The following is a 23,967-nucleotide window of genomic DNA, read 5'->3' on the forward strand; positions in this document are numbered from 1 at the left end:
CGGAGGTACGGCGCGAGTGGGTTGGTTCCGGGTAATCAAAAGTGAAAGCGGGCGCGGAAAATGGGACCGAAAGGAGGAAAGGGGAGAGGCTTCGTACGAAGAGAAAAGGGAAAGCGAGCCATGGAAAAAAATAGGGAAGCAAAACAATCTCGTTGGATGCAAAGGTGCGCGGAGCGATGCGTGTCAAGCTTTTGACGGTTGGGGCTGGCTCGCAGAGTGACGGGGACCTCCCCCTTTTCAGGTTTGAGGAAAAGCTTCCCTTTGACGCGGACTTCTGGAAAGCGGGGAAGAAGGGGAGGGCGATAGCGCGCGCGAACGCGCAACCCTTTTGTGCGGCGCGACGTTGCGTGGACGGGTCGAGAGACGCCGCGTGATTAATGGCGCGCTGTAGCTGCACCGAGCCGCGCCACTTGCGCGTCATGGCCGGCCGGACGGCAGAGCGATGCGCGTCAAGTCACGCGGGCCGCGCGCCACCGCCGTGAAGGGCTTTGTCAGCGCGGCGGGAGTTACGTAAGGTGCACAGCCTCCCCTGCCACGGTGGCCCATTCTCTCAGTGTCGCCTTGCTTGCTTGCGTGCGCGCATTCGCAAGGCAGCACGTCAAGAAAATGCCAGGAACGCACACTGAACTCCTTTCTGCTTTGCATTTCCTTCTCCTCTTGATGTGCACTCTCTCCCTCTCTTCCATACTGCCTGTTTGTTAAGAGTGAGGGAAACCTGTAGAAGCCGCACGCTTCGGTATGGAAGCAGTGCCGACCGTTGGTTACAGCTTTAGGCCTGCCGTACTGCGTAACATATGGGAACATAAACTGCCGTATGGTGAGGGTGAGATTACCCAGTCCGGCAGTGACCAACAGTGGTTGAACAAGGAATGTCGCTGTAGTCAACGTTTCGACGAGCGGACCTGTCTTCTTCAAGGCAGAGAAGTGCCTTTGTGTAAACGTTGGCTTGAGCGGCATTTATTTTGTCCAACTACTCTTGATTGCTTCAAGCCTCCAGCTTCATGTGTGCTTCTGTTTACTCCTGCTGAACACATACAGGTGCAGCACTTCACTCATTTACCTGCATCTCTCATACTTCACTCACACCTGCGGTCTATAGCATCACCGTGCGCTAAAGCGGGAAGCACATGCCCGTATGTGCCGTCAGATCCAGCCTATAGCGATGACTCACTTGTGCCAATTAGATCCACCAAGTTCGTAACAGAATCTAAATGTCGGAACAGCCGTCTTCCCGACTTATCGCCCTACCTATCGAATAGTTTCTTTTTTTTTTTTGTAAATGTGTTTCCTACTCAAAGCAACGGCTCGGGAATGAGCCGCAGTGACACTCCGCACATGAGCACATGAGCACGGTGTCGAAATGGGATAATGAACCAGATTTGAAATAAACCAAATGAAGCTAGACTGTATAAACATCAGGGAATGACAGGTGGTTACAGTTGGAGCATTTCTCCATCTTGTGCAAGCGATTCGACGAAGAGAATTCTTTGTTGTACGGCCCAGAACAAAGCGATTTCCTTGCCAATGTGGTTCAGCTAACTAAAATGTTCTGGAATTTTTGTTCCAAATGTGTTTTGCTGAAATATTACTGTGGAGCTTCAATCAATTAATCGTAATTAATGCTTTCTCCTGCGTTGCGTTGTTCAAGCACTCGTGAAGGGACGAAATACATATTGCAGCTGATCCACTTTCCCTCGGAATAGATGCACATTATCGCTGATTATACGCCTTCAGTGACGCGGCTAGAAACATATGTACAGCACACATAGCGTCTACTCTAACTATAACGAGTTATATACAAAACGGAGAGACTGTATACGCTTACAACAATCACGAATTGTAAGGCAGAATGGAGCAAATAAAGTATTCTCAAGAAGAAACCTCCTGAAAATAGAGTTCTAATAGACCATCTTAATTGCCTGGTAGCTTACTACTCGTCATCATCGTCGTCGTCACCGTCGTCGTCGTCGTCGTCGTCATCATCATCATCATCATCATCATCATTATCATCATATTTATGTACACCGTAGGACGTGGGCCTCTCCCAGCGATCTTCAATTACCCGTGTCTTATGCCAGCTGACACCCATTTTCTGCCTGAAAATATTCTGATTTCATGGCACCACCAAGTTCTCTGCCGTCTTCGACTGCGCTTCCCTTGTCATGGCACCCATTCTGTAATTGAGTAACTCTAATAGACCGTCGAGGTGGGGAGTATCTGCTCTGTGCATTACGTGGCCTTTCTGGATCTATTTTTCTTCTTAATCTCTGCTATAGAGTGTCTGCTAGCCACGGTCGCATTCCACTCGACACCGCTGTCCTCCTGTCGCTTAACATTACGCCTAACCTTATTCGTTACATCGCCCAGTGCGTTGTCCTCAGTTTCTTCTCCAGCTTCTTTGTCAACCTCCAAGTTTCTGCTTCATGTGTTAGTACCTGTAGAATGGCAACTATCGCATACTTTTGTTTTTAAAGATAGCGGTAAGCTGCCGGCCATGACTTTGTAATGTCTGCCGTATGCGTTCCAAGTTATTTTTATTCTGTAAATTTCCTTCTCATGATCAGGGTGCGACGCGTAATTGGCATAAACGAGCTATTGTACTTCCTATCCTGAATTCTGGTTCTTTTGCCCGGATATGGGGCATTACCTCTGTCTTCTGTATATTAATCTTGAACCCTATACTCGGCTAAAGTCCTCAGTCTTTTGTTGACAGTCATCTCCAGCGTTGGTGAACAGAACAATGGCATATGCAAACCGCAGGTCACCGAAATTTTCCTATTTGATCCTCACACCCAATCCTTCCTAGTCTAATAGCTTTAATACTTCTTCCAAACAAGTAGTGAAGTAGTATTGGAGAGATGGGTCTTCTCGCCTGACTCGTTTCTTGATAGGTATTTTTTCGTATTTCTTCTGGAAAATTAAGGTAGCTGTGGAATTCTTTATAGAAGGACCTATATTGGAGGACACTTCTCCTTCAAGCGGAGGAGGGTTCTTAGGTCCAATATCCGGTCGGCATGTGGCGTTGAGCAAGAATTCAGAGGATGGCTACACTTTAGTGGGACTAAACTGCTGCACAAGCGAACCAATGGCGATGTAAAGGCACACAGTTGCGACATTGCTTATGCGCTTCCCTTAATTCTTTAAAGCGCTCCTCTGCCTGTTCATGCTGAAGTCAGGTATCAGACTCTGGGCCAGTTTCGCATCCCTGTCAGAGATAGCGCATCAGCCGTATTTTGTTACAGACGGCAAAGAGCGGGCAACAACAAAAAAAATTAACATGTATATAACAACAACAAAGCAGCACATGAACCTAAACGGTATGCTAAAGTGTGGTGGCACATGCCACCATGTTGTTTTAAAGGGCAGCCAACTCATGATCGTCATCATTTTTCACACGACTGTATATATGTAGTTCCCACTCACCACCAGGGTTGCTGCTTTCTTCTTAAATGAAAGGAGAGAAAAAGAACGTTGTCGTTTACGTCGAGTTCCGAATTTCTTTTGTACAAACTTTTACCAAATATGGAACAGAAAGAAGTAAGCACGTGGGCTTCAAAAAGTAGCAATTTTTGAGTCGCAAAATTAAGCGGCGGTCGCGAATAGGAATAAATCCAGCGCATGATCGAGCCAGCTGTGGCTGTGCTTCTGCCGTGTGCGGCTTCACGCCCCTTTCTTTTTCGTTTGACTCAGACGTGTGGTAGGCGTCACTTGTTCGTACTTTCAACGCATTGCGAGAAGGGCACATGTGAAACAAAATCTGTGGCCGTTCCACATGGGACTGGATACCGAGAGCATATAGAGGTAAGATAGGCCATCGATCGCTTGTACCTTCAAGTCACTTTTTCAGGCTATAGTATACTAGCCTTATCCCTTCGCTAGCTACACCACTGCCGTATTTAAACACAAAAGGACGCATGTAAAACAAAATCTGTGGCATCTGCGCTTGCAACTGGATGCGGAGAACATATCGATGCGCATGCGACTGGATACGGAGAACATCTCGAGGTAGTGTTGGGGATCGTTTGAAGCTTGAGCTTTACTTTTTCATGCTGTATGCTGTATTGTACTTCAATTCCTTCGCTAGGTATACGCCACTGCCGTATTCGAAAACAATTTCTTAAGCTTGCACAAGCAATTGCGACACGCTACTGGCTCGAGGAATGTTTGTTTGATGACGTGAACTCCCTCCCCTTGAAATTGATGCATCATTGTGCGACCTGCTCTGCCTCCGCCCCCCCCCCCCCCCCTTCCCTTTATCCTTTTTCACGAAATGTCAGTTTCACAAAATTGCAAAACAATTTCTCCCATGAATCGCCGTCGCCTGTTGTTGAACCACATCAACCACTCTTGCGGTGTTACCGTCCCGTTTCTCCAGTCGTGATAAAGTGCCGAGTAGGTAAACGTTCCCATATAAGGTGGTCAGTTTATTTTCCTAACCGGAGGTCACCTTCACTCTCTGCACGATACTTTCCCGCGCTTCGCCTTCTCATTGACAGTCGTTTTCTATGACATTTGCGAAGTCGGTTGGTGCCATTTTTTTAAAGACATCACGTCTCTGCTTACTGCTACCTGCTTTCGTCTATAGCCTCCCTTTCTTCGTTACATTCCCTTTCTATACGGCCGCACCTTTAATGCCCTCCCAGCAGCGGGCTATCGTGAAAGCCCTCTGCAGGGTGACCGCTCGATGCGGCACGCATACGCCGGGGTTGTAGGTATGCGATTGTGAATTCCTTGCTTTCACTTCAGCGACTGTGGGAGACACGTGGAGGAGAGGTTACGGTGTTATGTTGGTCGCGGCCGGCCGCGGCCTTTTGTTTGGCTCTACAGCGAAAGGACCTGGCTTCCTGGACCGTGGGATTGGGTGTGGCCGTCTTCGTTTATGACATCTAAAACTTGCCCGTTCCGTCGTGGCGTTTGCCAGAAAGAGCGTTAACATATGCGCGGAGAGCGTCCGAAGTGTAGGGAGATTCCTGTGGTCAACGTGGGAGCCTAGGAACTTGGATTGTCTCCCTGTATGTACGCCGTTAGTCAAATGCGAATTCCAAGGGCATGTGCTCGGACACGGAAGATTGAATAGAATTCTTTTTCTTTTCTCTTTTATTCTTTTCCTTCTTTTTTTTTTTTCTGAGGTGCTCGCAGATGTGTCTCTGAGAAATTTGTTCAGGTGGAGTTTCGCAGCTTGATTTTGGGTTTCCCGCCTGAGAGTGGGGCAAAACATTTAATAATTAAATTCCAGGGCATTGCATGCCAGAACGACAATCCGATTGTGGGACGCATGACGTAGTGGATTAATTTCTATCAACCGGGGTTCTTTAAACGCGGACCTACATTTGAGTTCGCACGCGTTCTTGCATTTTCGCCCCCATCGAAATGCGGCCGCGGCTGCGGGCATTAAACCGGCGACCTCGTGCGCGGCAGGGAAAACACCATAGCCACAAAACAACACATCCAGGCAATCTAAAAGGGAGCGGAGTATTGCCAGAAGGTGACATCAGACACGCCGTTAATTTTCACACACCGTGTCGTTGGTGCCCTAACAGTGAGCGCTTCCGGGTGGCGTGATGAAGAAGAGGCCGGAGGTCGGACAGGATGCGGAAGCCAGATAAGGGATTTCGTAGTAAGGTATACGGCACTTATAACACGTGTCAAATAACGTCACGATTTCCTATGCGCCTAGAGAGAAGGAACCAGGATGCTTTTTCTTTACAGCGCGTGCTGTAAACACCGGCAGCCAGCTACGAAGGATGTGGATTCGCTGGAATGAGGTTCCTGGATGCCTTGTGGCACGTATGTAGGTCCATTTCCGGTTGTGGCGTGTTTTATCACGTTCGGCAGATTTCACACTCAGAGCAACGCTCATGAAGTCATAAATTATACAGCCCCGAGATAGACTTGAGCGTCCCGACTCTACAAGAGGGCATTTATTTTTATCTATTTATTTGTACAGTTGTACATGCCTATTACAGGCTGCGTGCAGGAGAGTGTACGCAAGTTAACATCTCATACTTCAAAACACATCAAATCAAATCACTTTTTATTTCACCTCCAAGGGAGAAAAGGGGAGTCGGGAAAAATCATGAATATTGAATTGATTAGATTAAATTGTGGGCTTTTACGTGCCAACACCACGATCTTATTATGAGGCATGCCGTAGGGAGGGAGTACGAATTAACTTGGTCCACCTGGGGTTCCTTAACGAGCGCCCAATGCATGGTACACGAGCGTTTTTGCATTTTGCCTCCATCGAAATGCGGCCGCCGTGGCCGGGTTTCGATTCCGCGATCGTAGGGTTGAGGATTGGGCGAGTTGGTATTGCATTCTAGACCTGGTACAGCGCAACATACAATGGAAGAAATAAGCCGAGCCGGCCAGATAAAAAAAACAGAGGTCTGTGTTGTGGACAGCGCTGTGTTCCTTTATCTGGCCGGCTCGGCTTGTTTCTTCCTTTGCATGTTGCGCTGTACCAGGTCTAGAATGTATATACAGTATGTTTATTGTACAGGAGGCTAATCCTGAGTTAAGTGATTCCATGTTCTTTCGCTGTGTTTTTCTTTCTGCTTCTTTTCTCTTTTAAGTTTGGTGGTATTGTTGTGTGCCTACGTTCCTTTGCCTCTACTGTTCATTTTTTAAGATTTGGAGTTGCCGGGCCTTCGGTGGCCTATTTTTCCGTCATCTCATTGTTTAATCAATAACAACGACGACGACCGCGAAGACAACAACGGCATCATCAACAACAACAATAACAACAGCCTGATTGTTTTTATTTAGATGTACAAGCACGGGAAGGCAGGCTACGTCAAAGCCGGTTATCCCAAAATCCCAAATTCGTTAGTGAGTGAGTGAAAACTATATCCTAAACGTCCGGCAATTTGGGCGGGGTGGGGCCATAAGCACCCAAGCCTAGGTGACGGGCTCGAGTCTTTGGACACGGGCGGCTTCCTCGGCGTGCCGGACGGCCCACAGTTGATCGGCGAGGTCGTGGCTGAGTAGGGCCGCTGTTACGCAAGAAAAAAAAAATAGAAAAATAAAAGAAAGAAAGGAATTGAAAAAAAGGAAAGCCCGACACACACGAACACAAGCACATAAATATTGTCTCATCTACGGACATCAGCAGGGATGATGTCCGAATGTCCTGACGCAACTCCCCCACCCCCTTAAAATTTGTTTGTGCAGCCGCCAGCGTACGCAACGTGACTAATAAATGCCGTCTTCCCAGTTGTGACTACTCATTGCTCTGGAAAGAAAATAAAGGTTTAATGATTATTGTAGAAGAGAACACGCCGGCACGCAAAAAAAAACCTAATCATCATCATTGTAATCATTAGCAATCACTATATCAAAACCGGACCACCCCCCACGAAAAAAAAAAACTGTCTTCGCGCCTGTGCACAAGCGCTGAAAGCGCCCATTACCTACACATTCCAGTAAACAATACACAGTCGATCCACAGTAACCCAGTAACTTCAGTATGATCGCTCATCACGCAGGAGTGAAGGGATCCACACAGGTATCTTCATATACACATAAAGACAGCACCACCGCAATATCAGCTCCCTAAAAAAGAACTACAATCTACGAGGCAAAACAGTAATGTCACTTACCGGCTGTGTCCGGTGTGATGTCAGTTCTTCGCTTATTCATCCAATCATAATGCGCGTTACGTCCCTTTTCTCTTTTCAATGTTGGCATGCCTAGCGAAACATAGTCCGGTGGCTGTTCCCGTCCGTTACAAAATTACACGCATCAAATGCAATGGCTTGAAATTAACAAAGACAGAAGAGCACACGTAACACAGATAAGTTCCAAGCTTGTCTGAAATAAGACTTGATAGCCCTTTTATGGGGTCAAGTGACAAGTTATATCTCCAGATGTGACATATAGGCAAGGCAATCTAATGCGTTCACACGATCGTTATCAAAAAGCGCAAAGTACGCTAATCGTGTTCTCTCCCAAGGTCTATGAGCAAATTGAGCAAGCGGTATAACGCTGATATGGGCCGCGTTCATGCAGGACGGTGTGCCAAGTTTAGCAGCGTACGCGCGATGCGTCATAAGAGTGTCTGTTATCGCTGTGTCTCGACTTATCTCAAGCTTCCCTGGAAAGGGACGTCAGTTTCTTGCTCGGAGGGATGCAATAGATTTCACTCAGCTCGTACCACAAGCCCGCCAGAGCAACGACGTAAAATAGCAGGGCAATACTAATTTAGAAGCGGTAATTGCTGGGCTATAGTTGGTTCACGTTTTAAGCGTAAAAGGAACCAGCGAAAATCAAGGCGTAGGACCAGAAGGAAGCGCACACACACAGAGACGCCTGCTTACTTTTTTTTTTTTTAATCTCGACTTTCCTGCGCAAGCGCACATCCAAAAGAAAGAAACCAATCAAAGACGTGGAAGATGTCGATCAAACCCCGGTGAAAACCGCCACTTTTTCTCTGATATAAGCACAGATAGGGCACTTACGCAAATCCGCTCGTTCGTTTCTATATGAAACGCTTCAGGCAACTCGCGCACGTGATTGGGCTTTCCTCGGCGACTGTGTGTGTGTGCCTCTTCCGGGTCATGCGTCTTGATTTTCGCTGGTTCTTTTTTCGCTTAAGGCAATACTAAGGAGCTCAAGGTTGCCCGTGTTTCCACTTCCATATAATAATAATCGGCAACATGTTACACTCCTGTAACACGTGAAGGCGAAAGCGTGCTGCACACGTGGTAATGCATTAAGTTACCCGATCGGACGGGTCAGCCTTCTTGCAGAACATAACGAGCTGCAGTGTGAAGTCAACGTGTTGCGCTGTAGCTCGACCTCCTCAACAGCACATGCGAGCACCTAATTCACTATCTAAAGGTTCTTTCTTTCTTTCTCTCTTTCTTTCTTTCTTTCTTTCCTTCTTTCTTTCTTTCTTTCTTTCTTTCTTTCTTTCTTTCTTTCTTTCTTTCTTTCTTTCTCTTTGTCTTTTCGATGGTGGAGACGTTGGGCTTTTCCACTGCGACGACTGTTGCTTCATCTCAGGGTCGTATTCGTGCACCTAACTTTCGTCCCTACGCTCTCAAAAAAGCTTGTACCCCTTGGGGCTTATTTTGTTCCACAATAATACTCGTCATCTGTCTTGCCCGCATTTCATTCCTTTAATGCTGAGAGCCCAGTACTTCGAAATCACGAACGGCACGCGCGTTATCATCGTGACATGGCATTCTCAGAAGGAAAGTTGCAAACGCGGAGTTTTCAAGAAAGGAAATGCAAGCAAGGCCGATGACCATTATCGTTATGGGACAAGATAAGCCCCAAAGAATGTAAACTTTTTAGAGAGTGTGGTGATTCTCTTCGTCGTAAAAAGCGGGTCGTTCGTCAGGTTTCGTTCCTGTTTTTTTCGCTCTCTTACCGAAATTAGAAACCTAGCTCAATGTCTGCCATTTTGACATGATCGCTCAATCGGAGCTCAAACCGCAAAAGGGTGCTCGAGTCGTCCCGGAAAAGACTTCCAGCACGTATTCGCATATTGGGAGGAACGCTGGGAGCGCTCTATTGCTTCGCAAGGGGGTAATTTCGAAGGTGAGGTTGTTCGAATGCGCGTTAACTAAATTACTCTCTTCAAAACAGAGCCAGTCTCGAATCTTTTTGATACCATCTCGCATATACCAGGGACCAACACGCGCCAGCTTTCTCCGCCTTACTGCGTCCATTGAATACGTGACAAGAACCTTAACGAATCCGTCCGTCCGTTACGATGTGCCGGATATAGGGTACTTTGCCGCGTGCCCCTGAAGTCACGAAATACTTTTTTTCCCATTAGATTCTTCACAGTGTGTCGATATTGTGGCAGGGATAGTGTTGAGCTGGTTGAAATAGGGCCGCAACCCAAATAGTATAGGGTTGGTGTCCCCCACCATTATGTATACCCTCCACTTAGCGCCGTCCTTGCCGAAGTCCGAACGGGAAGCTACGCGGCCTCCACGGGCGGGTGTAGATGGAAAGCCTCACATTTTCTGATGCAACGTTCGTGCAGCTGGAAACGAGTAACGGGACGTGCAGATATGTTTTGTCGTCGCTCGGAAGATGACACCGGACATGCAGTGCGGCGCTTCCTGCCGGCGCACATTATCGGGGACGCCGTTTATCTGTGAAGAAGCGGTGCACACCGCTGCTGGGTCGTGCAAAGCGAACACCTCTGGCTCACGTAGAGTGTGATAACGGAAGCCAGATTGCCCAAGTCGTCGGAAACGGAACCGGGATCGGACTCGCATCGCGGAAACCGCTCGGCCCGATAAACAGCGCAGCGGCAGCACCAGGCGTTTTCCTCTGGCTGCTGCAGCATGCGAGCGTCCGGAGCGGAGACGGCGTCACACAGCACGCATGCGCACTCGTATGGGTCGCACTTCGTGGGAAGTCCCTCGTTTAGCAGGCAGACTTCTGTAAGGCTTGGACATGGTGCTCCTTCACTTTCAGTGCGTTTGACGGCTGTGAAGTCTCGGCGAACGCAGAGCCCTGAAACACGCAAATCTGCTCGCGCCAGAGGCTGTAGGACCTTTCAGGGAGTTAGAGTACTAATAATTAGAATACTTATGTGAATAAATAAAAATTGCCAGGCTTAGCTTGGTTAAGCCAAGAATGCGTTGCATATTGCACGAGTTGGGGCCCAGCTTTTCCTCCGGCTGTCGTGACGTCACGTCACGTGGTTGCGCTAAAGTTCAATGGTGGCTGCCCGGCCGCGCCCAAGGGCTGAACTGAGTGATTGCAATATGCAACGCATAATACAAAAAATACAGAGGTATGAAATGCGCTAATATACATAATGTAGTATCATAGTATGTACAAGGAACAAACCGAGTACATTTGTACGCGACAGGTCATTCAACGACAAATTTTCACACGCTAGTATATAATCAATAGAACGACAGAGCAAGCGCGACTTATCAATGTGTGCGGGCAAAGAGGTTTTATCTATACTCTCCCGAGAAATTCATCATTTACGTATCTTGTTTCATTTCAGGGATATAGAGGTGATAGGTTTCAACAGGACACTGCATTCTCATCCTTCTACACGTATGTTTTTTTTTCTTTAATTAGCGCAAGCCGGAGACGCTATTCTGGCCATATGAGGCGGAAATAACATTTGTAAGCTTTTCCTTATTAAAGGCATTCGAACAGGCAGTCTCTCAGAAGTACGTCCACATACTCCAGTTGGGCTAATGCTCGCATAACCTTTTTTCGTCATCGTCTCGCGAGCAGGACAGCGAGACGTCGTCCCACGCGCTATGGGACGGCGATTCGGGCGGCGCGGCTCCAGTCGTATGGTGCGGGGCGCGCGCGCGCGCGGCGAGCGTCGACGCCGGACGTTGCTCAAGGTCGCGCCGCTGTGTCGCGTGGATTGCGCCGCACGTCGCTCAGGCAGCGCGCGGGTCGCCGCAGACGTCAGCTTCTCGGAATGTTCCGGCGCTTGTCGCACCGGTCGGCGAGGGATATGCCCGATCTCGGCGCACTCTTCCCCTCCTCCACGCAGATCATTGTGCGTGGGGTGGGGGGAGGGGTGGAGAGCGCGGAGGAGAAGAGGAAGTGAAACGGTCTTCCTTCGCCTTAGTGCGCAGCCCTGACAGTTACACTTGCAATGCGTCGCCGTATCACCGCAAAACCTGCGGTAGCGGGTGTAATTTGTGCCTCTATTAAACGACTGTTCTCTTCTTCCTTTTTTTTTTGGTATGCGTGGTTGTTTGTTGTACCTCATCAGTCTGTGGCGTCTATCGCAATCAACTTCATCACGTTTATCATCGCGTTTGTTCTGTGGAGGAAGAAGTCGCCAGAAAATAAATCTTTTCGACAGCGTGAACTCGGGGCTTGACCGCTGGTTCGCGACCGATGAGCCACTGCGCCGACGTTGTCGCTGTTGTCACCATGCTTATCACCGTCGTTCGCCTTGTTGGGACCGATATAATTACTTGGGCGATTACCACCGTTTTCATTTTAGTGACCCACTGAATTTATTTCCTTGCGTAATTGAACGAATTAGTTAAGAGAGAAAAGGCTCCGGCCTCTCCCATGTTTACTTTTTTTTTTCCCCGTTGACCCATCGATGAACAAGCTGATGAAAGATGAGCCGACGGAAAATAAGTAATGCGGCGCAGATGGTTGCGTCGACGAAGGACAGGTTCATTGAAGCTGGAAACTGGATGCCTAAATAAGACTTGCGGTGCTCTCATAATATTGTCCGATCCCGCGCGTAGAGTGTGTTGCTGCCGTTACATGAGTGGTTGTGACGCAGTCAAGAAGGTCGTCGTGTAGGCATTCCCTCGCTGGATTTCGTGTTAGCGAAAGAAAGTGCTCTAAAATTTGTCATTCAAAACGTTGCAGCAACGTTGCTCCTAATACCCAGTTAGGTGACGCGGATATGCTTTCTTTCAAGCTTTCACTCCTGTTCAAACATATGAGACTGATAACTTTAGTATCCTCTTACATTCGCTTATAGGAGTAACAGGGAATAAGAAAACCCGAACACAGATGAATGTTAAATAAACAAAGCTCTCGCACATTCATGTAGCAGTGAAAGAAACTAAACAAAGGCAAAAAAAGGGCACCGGCAAAGGGAAAAAAGAAGGCACCGACCCGCACAATGCCAATTCCAACGTATCTGGCAATAAAAATCACGAAAGAGAAATACCTCTAGCATATCTCGTGTTACAAAGGGAAGAAAAGATGAGGAACGACTGGGATTACAGAGACCGTGCCGTTCAGCGTCATTCCGTTTAAAGATGATGCCAAGCTTAGCTGTATATAATTTCGAAGTAGAAGCCTTCAAGAAAGGGCTCGGAACGTTTTCATTCGTTTACGAATGAAAACAAGCATAGGCCACGCCGTTGTCGAAACTCATAGGAACAACGGTGCTGCAGCGCACTTCGGCTCACAACTAAATGCACAGTGGGAAGCAAGTGCTCATGGCGCAATGTCACGCTAACAACCACTTGGCAACGTCATCCTTTCCTTGCGCTTGTCAGCGAACGCTCAAGCGGTTCCGAAACACAGCTTGCCGAGCGCCCAGGCATGTTCTTTGGGAGTACGAAGGCGTCACAACTTCAGTCGAACGCCCTCAATTGGCGATTGCGCATATCTCCGTGTAACAGACCCGCCTTTGGAGCTTTACGTTGGAACAGCGGAGAAAGGAAAAGGATAAAGGTCATCCCGCGATGGAAGAAAAGTGCTAGCGGCACTTATCCAAACTGTGTTGTAAAGTGCGATTATTATTCTGTTCATCGCCGGACGTTTCACAGATCGCGTTCCTCCTTGTTTGACGTGACCTCTGCACTGCGCCTTACTTGCGTGTACCGGATCTCCCGTTCCGACTCGCTTCACTATATGGGATACAAGCTGAAGTAAAGAAAAAAAATGATAAAAGTGCAAAGACGAGAACGCTACGCGGGCTCCCTTCAAACAGTGCCGCTACACATGTCAGACAGGCCGGGCGACTACACACAGTCCCCCGCTACCGAGGCTGGCTGCAGACAAAAGACCCGCGGCGCAGCTTACACCCCCACATTTGAAAAACACGGGCATCAATGTTTAATGCCAGAGCACGAGACAGACACCGATCTTTTCGGTGGGCGGGCGGCCCCCGAGCTGACCGCTGGTACTGGACCGATGGATGCCGGCCCGTCGAGCGTTATTCATGCCTGCATCTCCCCTCCACGAGCTCGCTCACTCACACCCGCACACTCGATGGCTGGCCGCTGCATGCACAGACTCGCGCCGCGGTTTTCCGTCGCTGAGTAAGACTCGGGGGCACAAGCCGCTCTTTTTAAGCGGCCGCGCCAGCCTCTTTAGTCGTAATGAGGGGTCTTTTGTGCGCCCCTAATGGCCCTAAGTACCTCCGAATGCCGCGAGGTGGCGCTCGATACGATTTGCGCGCGTGCGCGCCCCGTGCAACTTGCGGAAAGGCTTTTGTAATGACCCGTTGCGGTGGGGCCTTTCTCTTTTTCGCTCGAAATCCGGGACTGGCAAAAAGACCATGAATCAAAGTCAAACCGCGTCGCTTGTTCGGCTTTCAGGCTCGGCGCAGGGCTTGTCGATGCTGCGTGCGTTGTACTGCATTGGCAGTCATGCTATACTGGAACTCCACTCCGCATAGTGGAAAAGGCGAGCACGCCGCCTATTGTATATTAGAAGAATAAGCATACTGTGATTATGTCTGGGGCAAGGCGTTTTAGTTGAGGGGTATGTATGTCGACAACAAACAATAACTTTGATAGCACGGTATCGCGTAAACTAAGGAATAACTTCTTGTGCACCCCAAGTGCGCATGCAGCATTAAACCAGGTATAGTATCAGTACACATGTCTGACCAATAGAGTGCATGCACCCCAAGTGCGCATGCAGCATTAAACCAGTTATAGTATCAGTACGCATGTCTGACCAATACAGTGCATCGGCCGGTTCCACCTTTTACTACCTGGTTACGAGAAAAATGGGCTTTCCCTCGGTTCTTGTGCCATCTTATCTTTCAGTTCTAACAATCGTGGACGTTAGAGAACGCTTACAATTTCAGATGAGACAATTGCACACTACGATTACAGGCGAGACAGAAAATGTGAGAAATACAGTGGTCATTATGGGGTTAAAAAAGCCTGTTTTGCATCAAGGCGTCAATATTTAGCATGTACTTAATCAGGGACACGGAAACCTTAGAACAAATCTTGATATTGCGCGATATTGCACAAGGTCTTATAACACAACCTGCAGTCCCATTCCCGTGTGACTCAGATTATTGGACGTCTATTTAACCTCCTGCGATGGAAAACTCTAGACATGTGATCAAGCATTAAGCCAGGCTACAATCACCCTTAACTGTTTCGTCTTCTGTCCTGAGCAATGGTTTTCGCAGCTAATGGGACTGGCCTCCAAGTTGGGAAGGGGGAAAAACAAGGATTTATGATTTTGTCTCGTTTCACCCATGTAACTTCGGACAAGGAGGGACTGCATGCTCCTTGTACAAACGACCTTTCTTCTCAGTAGTAACAACAGTCGTCACTCGACCTGAGCAACGTGAATGACATATGTGCTCTGCAAGCCAAGGAGCTATACTGTAACACTTGTGACATTGCTCGGTCGGTAAGAGGGCCAGTGCGATAAACAGCGGCTCACCGTTCGTTCTCATTATAACGCAAGTGCCTCTGCATTTGGCATATGGATAAAGAAAGAAAAAAAAAGAACAGAAAATATTAAGCGAGCGGAAACGCCAGGCACGCTGCCCCTTGACGAGAGCAAATGACCCTCGAGATATAGGAACCGTTTTGTGAGGCGATTCCCCTATGAATAACGATAGCCCGTATGTTCGCGACTGTGAGGCTTAAGCGTGCGGGCCAGAATGCACCGATAAGTTCGGAGGGCTGCGCAATTGACCCGACCGCGGACGAGCGTTTAGGGAGTAAAGAAAACAAAAATAAATAAAAAAATACGTGCGCGACGGGCATCCGAGACCTGTGGCCGACAGGTGAAACACGCGTGCGCCTGTATTTACAACGAGGGCTGTAATTTGTTACCTCTGGAGAAAGCGGTTGCGCAGTATACGCGAGTACCGGACGCTTCGAGCCGCGGACGAACGGACGGTTGAGACCGAGGCGCCGTCTTGTGCTACGACGTCTATACCGTGTTTTCTTCTTTACTCGCGTGTCGCTAAGCGTCGTTTTCTTTTCTTTTTTTTCGCAGTAGCCGACAGATGCTTTATTTAATTTATGAAGGACTACTATATAGTATGCGTCGCAATAGGACAACAGAGATTACGCATTTAGAAAGTAATGGCGATGACAATAGGTGTCGATACCATCTCTAGAGAAGATGAAATCTGAAAGCGAAAATTTATATCTGGGGCGCTGATTTGTAGCAGTTATTTCGCTTGATTCTCGTGCTTCTTTCCTTTTCTTCTCTTTTCTTTTCTTCTATAAAATCATGCGACGCGCTTAGTTGCCGATATACCAGTGATAACAGACGCAACGGCGTTTCAGCCAAGGAGGAAGAGAAAATAATACTGGTGTAAAGAGAAAGTAATCTTTACGAAATGTCGGATCAGACCACAGAAGCCGAAACATTGTGCTTGGCCTAAGCTTCTGCATATTAATGTGCTTGATTTAAGCTTGCCGTGTAGGCGTGCAGTGGAATGCGCATTAACGATTACTTTCATAGATATTTAAAATCACACAGCCTATCGCTTGCCTTGACAATCATGTTCGATGACTCCTTGATAACTGTTCCCAATTTCTTGTATTTCGAGCGTGCTCTAACGATTCTTCTCGCTCCACACGGGCTTATGATGTCACTATTACATCGAGGTAGTGGAACGCGGACGCCTATTGACAAAACAATGGGTCCAGATAAGTCGAGCCATTCGCTCTGTCAATAGTGACATTGTACGGGTGGACTGACTGAAGCGCGGAGCATGCGACGCTTAACACGTTCGTGCTGTCGCATTTCCTCGTCTGACCACTATAGCTACTTGGTTTCCTGCAAATAGTTGCATGATGCTGCAGATCCAAGTGCTCTGAGCACCTAGCGGTACCTTATTTGTCTATACTCGTTGGCAAACACGAACGATCTGTGCCCAACCAGGCTTTATAAAAAGTGCGTTAAGCCAAACAGTTTAATACACACGCATCATAACCACGGCTGAGCAGTGGGAGACATTGCTGCTCAGCTTGGACCCAGAGGAGCAGCTCTGGGCTGTCCGGATGGCCGAAGACGCCGTCAGAAAGCAAGGACTGGCCGCCGTCTGAGGAAGGAGGAAATTGAGGGTTAGTCTCCCGACCCCCGCCACCCCTGAACCCCATCAAGGACACAATAAAGTTTTATCTCCCTCACTCGTGTTTCTATTCACTTATAGATGTATGTGAGACATTCATTAATTTGTGTATTCATAGTATCAACCTTTTCAAGGCCTGCCACGTGCATGTCTTTCACGGTTAGCCGCAAGGGGCAGGGTTATATTTGCGATATCGGGTGCAAAGCTTCGAAGCAATCAGCTTTGTCCTCTTCATTTCACTCCCGGGTGCAAGCAGAAGCGCAACACTAAGCTAGCTGACTGCAACATACCGTAGCCACAAACGACACAACGTAGGCGTTAGCGCAGTCAAGAATGTAAGACAGGAAAACTTGGGAAGTTGAACATAAGACAAGCGCAGATGCGCGTTTTGTAAAATCTAGTGACTGTTGGTAGCGAATTTTTTATTTATGCTGTTCGTTTTTTCATTAAAAAATGGCAAAAATCACAAATCTTTTGAAAACGAAACTATCACGTTTATAACCCTGTGATTAGGCAACGTAAAACGATATAGCATATCTGTGAACTGCACCTAATAGTACATCTAAAGCGGATAAAATTTATATATTATACATGGCTCTCAAATAAACCACTAATATGTGAGTAGAATTTTTGCAAAACCCTTGTAAACTATGTAAAGAATTCAGATAAGATATAAATTAAAATACCAAATTTGTCCGCTTTGTGTGCTCCAGTGGATGCAGTTTACAGAATTGTGATATCTGTTTTTGGTGTGGAGCTACAGATTTGTAAACTTCGTTCATCTATTTTTCTTTTTCTAACCTACCAATTTTAGAAAACTCACTTGAAAAGTTGAGGCCCTAAGTCGAAATTTTGCTTCCAGCATTCACTGCATCTTAACTCTTAACTTTCTCTCTCAAATGCAACCAATTACGTTAAAATCAGCCTAGTGGTTATCTCAGGAAAGCGTTACCGCGTGTTAAATGTATTTGAATAGGCGGCATCCAACACAAATAGCACGTATGATCGACTTCACAGGGAAAAAAATGCTTGATGTGACACGTTAGATAGACCTCTAATCACAAATAAGTTTATTTCAGAAGCTTCCCTCTCGAAACCGAGTTGTAATCAGTTCCGAAATCCTAATTTGGTGTTCCCCTTATCGGTGGATCGCATTGTGCGTTGGCGAAGTCGCTGCCTATTTCTGTCACATCGGAAACTCGAGTAAATACAGTGCGTGATGTGACGGTGACCTGCGCCTGCATGTCGATACATATTCGAGCCCATTTAGAACAAAGGGTGTGCTCTCTTTGTTCTCAGAACAGTTACTACCTTTGCGGGTATCTGTACCTTTCCGATAATCTATCTTTGCGGGAATGTTCAAGAGTTCTCGACCTGCCCGGCGAAGCATACGCTGGGTCTGCGTGAGCGTAGTTGGCGTGAACGTAGTATTTCGGAATGGTTGATGGATTCCGTTGGAGAGTAGAACTGTTGGAAAGGGGAGTTAAATGTGGTACGAGCAGAGTCTTTCCACCTAAGTTACTCCCTGAGAGGAGCTGGTCCCACAGCACGGGCAGTCAGAACCCCTTTCGTTCTTGGACTGTCTCTTCTTGGACGAAGAAGAAAAACGATTGAGCATTTATTTTTGCTCCTGACATATAGGCGTCATTCTTACTTTTAAAAAAAAAGTTTTCGCTTATGCCGTTATGAGGGAACATGCAGTTTGTTTCTTGATACCGTACAAATTTATAAACACCGGTTTACCAAATAGTTATCACAAGCGCAAGTGTGCATGAAATTTTGTAATGAGACCGCGCCTTTTTGATTTCCTGGTTTCTTATGACTCGACTTATTTACAGACTAAAGAGCCTGTAGAATTGTGTCTCAGAGTTTATACAGCGGATAGAGCTGCTAACGTGTATTGCACATGAAAGGGAAATTGTCATTCACCCGACTATAGCACGAATCTACAAAGGAAACTCGCGTATTGCCTCTGTAGCTTCGTAACAGTCGAATGGATCAATATTCCAGTTTCACGAACCTTCCTCCACGTTACGGGCTTCCGCAGAACTTGTTTTCCATATTCAGGTGCATATATCACAGTGTCCGTGTTCCTTAACTCTAGTTCACGCCACCCGGGAAAAGCCGCATCTTCTCAAACAATTTTTCTTTAATTGCGCTTCTTGAAAACCAACTTTTGGTCGTCCAGCGCGCTGAGGAAGCCACCAGAGCTCAAGGGCTCGTGGCCGACGCCTAGGCGGGGATGTTCGCCCAATCCCCGAATAACTGGCCGGAACCTTGAATAAAGTTCTTCTTCTTCTTCTTCTTCTTCTTCTTCTTCTTCTTCTTCTTCTTCTTCTTCTTCTTTTTCTTCTTCTTCTTCTTCTTCTTGAGCTTCCAATGTAGCAAGACGCGAAAAGCACGCGTGCGGTTGTTTTTCGCTCGTCATTCACTCGCAAATGGAGTATACACGTTCGTGCAGGGCTTTCGCCCCATAAGAACGGCCGTGCAGTGGTCTCACAATTCTTACTTCCTGCTATAACACAAGCAGGCGGCGCGTGCACGCGGAGTTGTGCCAGTGGAAGCTATAGCGACCTTGCGGGTTATATGGCGACAAACACGGGTGACTTGTGGCTGGTGCGGCAGCTTGCGTTTCCGATCGGTAATCAGGCCCATCTCCGCGAAGTAGTTTGTCATACGCGCCTCATTGACAGCTCTGCTGAAGATCGTCAGGCGCGGGCAGCACTCTCTCGGCACGCTTCATCACGCATTGTATTATGTGCTTTTCGTGTATTGCGAGCGAGCCGGATCGTGGCGTCTTATCCAGGTGCGCGAAATTGTGCGCTTGTCGCTGAGGCTGTTTGTATCTGGTGCAGCTGCAGAAAGAGGCGTTCCTGTTTGTTTGTTTGATTGTTTTGTTTTGTTTGTTTGTCTGTACGCCATGCTACACGATTTTGTATATCCCGGAAACAAAGAGTCGTGCTACTGAAGGCCTGTGTTTCTCAACTTCAGTAAAAGAAACTAGATTGTCATTTTATGGCGTACTGCGCATCTGGAATGCCTTAAACACCGCGGCAGTTCTACACAATAATTTATTGCTAGATTCCTCACTTTTCTTTCTTTCTTTGTTTCTTTGTTTCTTTCTTTCTTTGTCATCATATCCCAAACCTACTTCCGAGTGAAGTGCGATGCTCGTCTAGTCCGAATTAGGAAAATAGTGTTACTATATTTGACAATATGTCACAATATTGCCGTTATTGATTATCATAAAGGCCTAAGCAAGACTATTCTTTATATAACTAACATATGTGCAAACAAATGTAATAACTTAAAATCAGACGCCGAAGCTTCGATTAGACAACTTTCATACGTCTTTCCTCTCAGCATTAGCGCTTAGCCGTTCATGTCTGTTGTATGCAAACAACATTGGTGTTGACCAAAATAAAAATTCAGAGGGTCTCATGTTATATATAAAACGACTTGAAGGCGAATGCCCAAGTGCCGATGCAATAAAGACGGACATATGACGTACAAAACCCCTTTAATTCGCTTATTGCCTCTTATTTCGCTTACTCATCTTCTTAATTCGCTTAGTCATCCCCCTTAACTAGCTTAGTGTACTTCGCTTAGTCATCTTTCTTAATTCCAAAGGTCAATGGTTCGACTCCCACCAAAGGTCGTGGGTTTGAGTGACTTAACTCTATTTTAATTACCTTCGCTTTTATTAACTCCAAAGATGATGGGTGCGATTCCACAAATTGTCGTGGTTTGACTCCCACCAAAGGTCGAGGGTTCGTAGTCTTAACACCGAATTAAGGTAGAGGGTTTGTAGCCTTTTTGTACCTTTCGTATCGTCGACGCGTTTTCGCTCTGGGTCGACTGACTATTGAGACATATAAGGCTTTCCGCTTAATAATTGCTCGAGCTAAAATAGTAATGAGTGTAGTTGACATATTTCATTACAGCAGTTATCGCGACGGAGTAAACACGACTCAACGTAATAGAGAATGGTCAGTGTAGCGATTGTGAGTAATCATCAAAACTACCTTGAAACCAGAGACAAAACGCGACGCTACTCTGTGACGAGAGGAACGCCTTAATATGGCTGCTATGACACGACCACCGGCGGAGTTCCAAGAAAGGCAACTTTCATTAACTCCCCGTGATCGAAAGCAGGTGTGGCAACAGTTACACTTTGTGTCCCATAACCTAACATTCGAAGTGCGCAACGCGCGATCGCCGCACGTGGACTCCGCGTTGCGCACACACCCGTGCGAGTCCAGAAACGGACGCGTGGCGGCGACGTATGCACGGCGCGGCAGCGCTGCGAATAGAGACGCCGCCGCCGCACGCGGGTTGCAAGCGTCGCGCCGCCGTCCATCCGTCTTCATCGGATGGGCGAATCTGAAATGCAGATGAGGCGTACACGCGAGGCCATCCTCGATTCGGGACATTCTCGACAGCTCGGCCTCCTTCTCTCTCCTTTTTCTCCGCAGGGCCACATTGTCCCAAAGAAAGCCCAAGGTGCGGGACTGGCCCCCCCAGTCCCCCCCACTCCTCCGCCACGACTATATAGCAAGCGCGACGCAATGAGAGTCGGCGTCGTGTCTCGCTGTTCCGATGCGACCGCGTGCTGCGCTGTCGCTGCGACGTGCTTGTCCATTGGCGCGAGGCCAGCGGATTCATAGCTGCGGGAACGACTATACGTATATGTACCACACGGACGGTTCACTAGGCGGCAACAAGGCTGCCGGTAAAACCATTAAGACGAGAGCGAAAAGTAAATTGAATCGTGTCTCACTCATTCAGTGTATACATATATCACGCAGGAAAGAAACGCCAACGAGGAGAAACAAAGCAGACAATCTCATACGCTTGATCATGCGAAATTGCAATGGTTGACGTGTATTTTTAGTTTTACACGCGAGACGCTTGCTTTCTACCAGTACTCGCTGCCACTCATATGCAAATGCTCCATTGAAGATTGACGTACGTTGCCTGTGCGTCATGTGATACTGATGTGCTACTCGCCTGACGTACCAATTCACGTACTGTAGAAGCTCGCTGCATTGTAAGAAAAAAGGAGTTCTGCTGCTCCTGATGTTGCTCTCGTATAGCTTGTACCGTTAATTCGTTTTGGGATAAAGAAAGAGATAACTGATGGTGTGTGGAGGGAAACCAGGAATGCCTGCCGCGCTGCCGACCCGATACGCTCGGAATGGAGACTCTAGGTGAAGAAAGCATATGTATGAAGAAAGGAGAAAGACGCATATGCGCATGCATTATTCGCAGCAAAGTTATATGGATTCACGGGACTTAAAGTCCTATACATGTTACAGGAAATGCGGTAACACCCACTCTCCCAGGTTTATCCTTACAAGTGTCTCCTCTGCCAAGGTCCTGATATATTCTGCAAATTGTCTGCTGCCCAAGATACTACAAAAAGCACACAGAGAGGTGTATACGTGATCCTCGCAGGAAAGAACGGTGTCCACCAGTAACGCGAGCACCATGCTATAGAAGCGCACCGCGGTCTCCATTGGTGTTGTGTATATATATAGATGTATATAGAGCTATAACGACGCTGCCAGAAAGCGTGTTGGTCGTTCATGCGGGCACCCTTACACGAAGATAAGCAAGTGCACGAAACTATTTTCGCATTACTCGCTTACGATGACGGGCACAGTGGAGGTCGGTTGAAGTCTCGGTTCATCGTCATTTTCGCCGTGGCGGGCAGCGTTTTCGTCTCCGACGGTCGCCTACAGCAACATGTTACTATATAGGAATAGTCGTGAATAAACCATTCGCGTTCCGCGCCGTGCATGACTCGTTCGGTGCTTATTCCCCATAAACGTCGCCGAACCAAAGAAAAGCGCGCGCCATACACTGAGGACAGAAATGTGTCACAACGCCACGAAACGACCCATAGTTGTCCTATACGCGTTTTCACGCGAGACGAAAAAGAAAAGAAATGTGACGACTGGCAGTGAGTAAGTTCTTTCACGTCGCCCTCGATCCATCCTCGGGTCGTCGTCATCATCGTCATGAAAAAAAATAAAAATATTAAGGAAAGTGCGCGAGTATCGCGGTATGCTCGAGCGTAAAAAATCTTGTTGTGGCAGCAAGTAAGTGTAGTGCCGAATGCCGTACTTCCCCGCGAGGAAGTGATCCATCAGGCGGGGAAGTCGGCGGCGCGTCACCAAAAAACCTGTCGCGCGCACCTCGGGGACAGTCCCGGGCCGCGACGCATGCGTCTTCAGCGCGGGCGATTGAAGCCCGCAGCGCGTCGTGCCGGTACAGGCCGCGGCCAAGATACGCGACAGCCGCTCGCCGTCGCCGTATAAGTGGCGGCGGCGGCGGCGGCTTCGTTTGCCGAGATGTGTGTGTGTACACTGCGTACGCTACGCGGTTGTTGCGGATGCCGAGGCGATCCGACTTACACGCGTTTTTCAGGAGAGCTTCCTTTGTACTCGGCGCCGCCCCTCCGCGAGCGGTTCCAGGGCTCGCACGTCGTACGCAGACACGAGGCGGTGGCTTCGGCCGGGGGCACATCTCCCATTGTGAGGGACGCGGCCGCTGTCAGGGCGCGTGATCGAACGGATTTAATGCGAGCCGATCTCGGATTGCTCTTCCGGTTCTTCCGCGGCGTCTCTGTCAGCCGCGTCGTCCCCGCCGCCTTCAGCCATCTATAGCGGCGCGCGTTGCGTTGCTATTCATTGGCCGACCCGTCTTTCTGCAGAACTCAATGTTGCCAGACGGCCTTCGCGTTTGTTCACTCGGCGTGCGACAAAATAATAATAATCGCAACAAAAAGGAGGAGGGCAGAGAAACAGTGCTTATAGAAACGCTTATAGAAACAGTGCTTTATCGCGCTCAGTGAGGGGCCGGACGGGGCCGTTCGAGCTCCCTGCACGGCCCACACGGGTATACTGCTAATTGGAAGCTGATCGATCGGTTAATCGGCTTTGCTGAGGCGTACCTTCCTCTTTCACGGGAAGGTGCCTTTCGACGCCCATGCGTTGCACCGCGGCGCGGTCCCATCGCTCACTGGTTGCGGGCCATTGGAGACGGTCCGAGCGCGTCTTCGAATACGGTATAAGACGGGGGGGCACCCTCTCCAACACGCTGGTGCGGACGGATCGCTCACCCAGGCGTACCGCGTTCCCCAGCGACCTACTCGCCGCCATCCCCCCTTGCTTTTATCATCGGCTGGCTGA

At 48.1% G+C, this 23,967-nt stretch overlaps 1 long non-coding RNA gene across 1 annotated transcript in view; it reads left to right on the forward strand.

The window, feature by feature from the left end:
* The first annotated feature begins 3,680 nt into the window (after nucleotides 1–3,680).
* The window catches only part of LOC139057366 (uncharacterized), a 190,917-nt gene continuing 170,630 nt past the window's right edge, over nucleotides 3,681–23,967 (forward strand). The window contains exon 1 of the long non-coding RNA XR_011512722.1: nucleotides 3,681–3,801. This is a non-coding gene — a long non-coding RNA (uncharacterized lncRNA). The remainder of the gene's footprint in view (nucleotides 3,802–23,967) is intronic.

The sequence above is a fragment of the Dermacentor albipictus genome, chromosome 3 (assembly GCF_038994185.2).
Source record: "Dermacentor albipictus isolate Rhodes 1998 colony chromosome 3, USDA_Dalb.pri_finalv2, whole genome shotgun sequence".
Taxonomy (NCBI): domain Eukaryota; kingdom Metazoa; phylum Arthropoda; class Arachnida; order Ixodida; family Ixodidae; genus Dermacentor; species Dermacentor albipictus.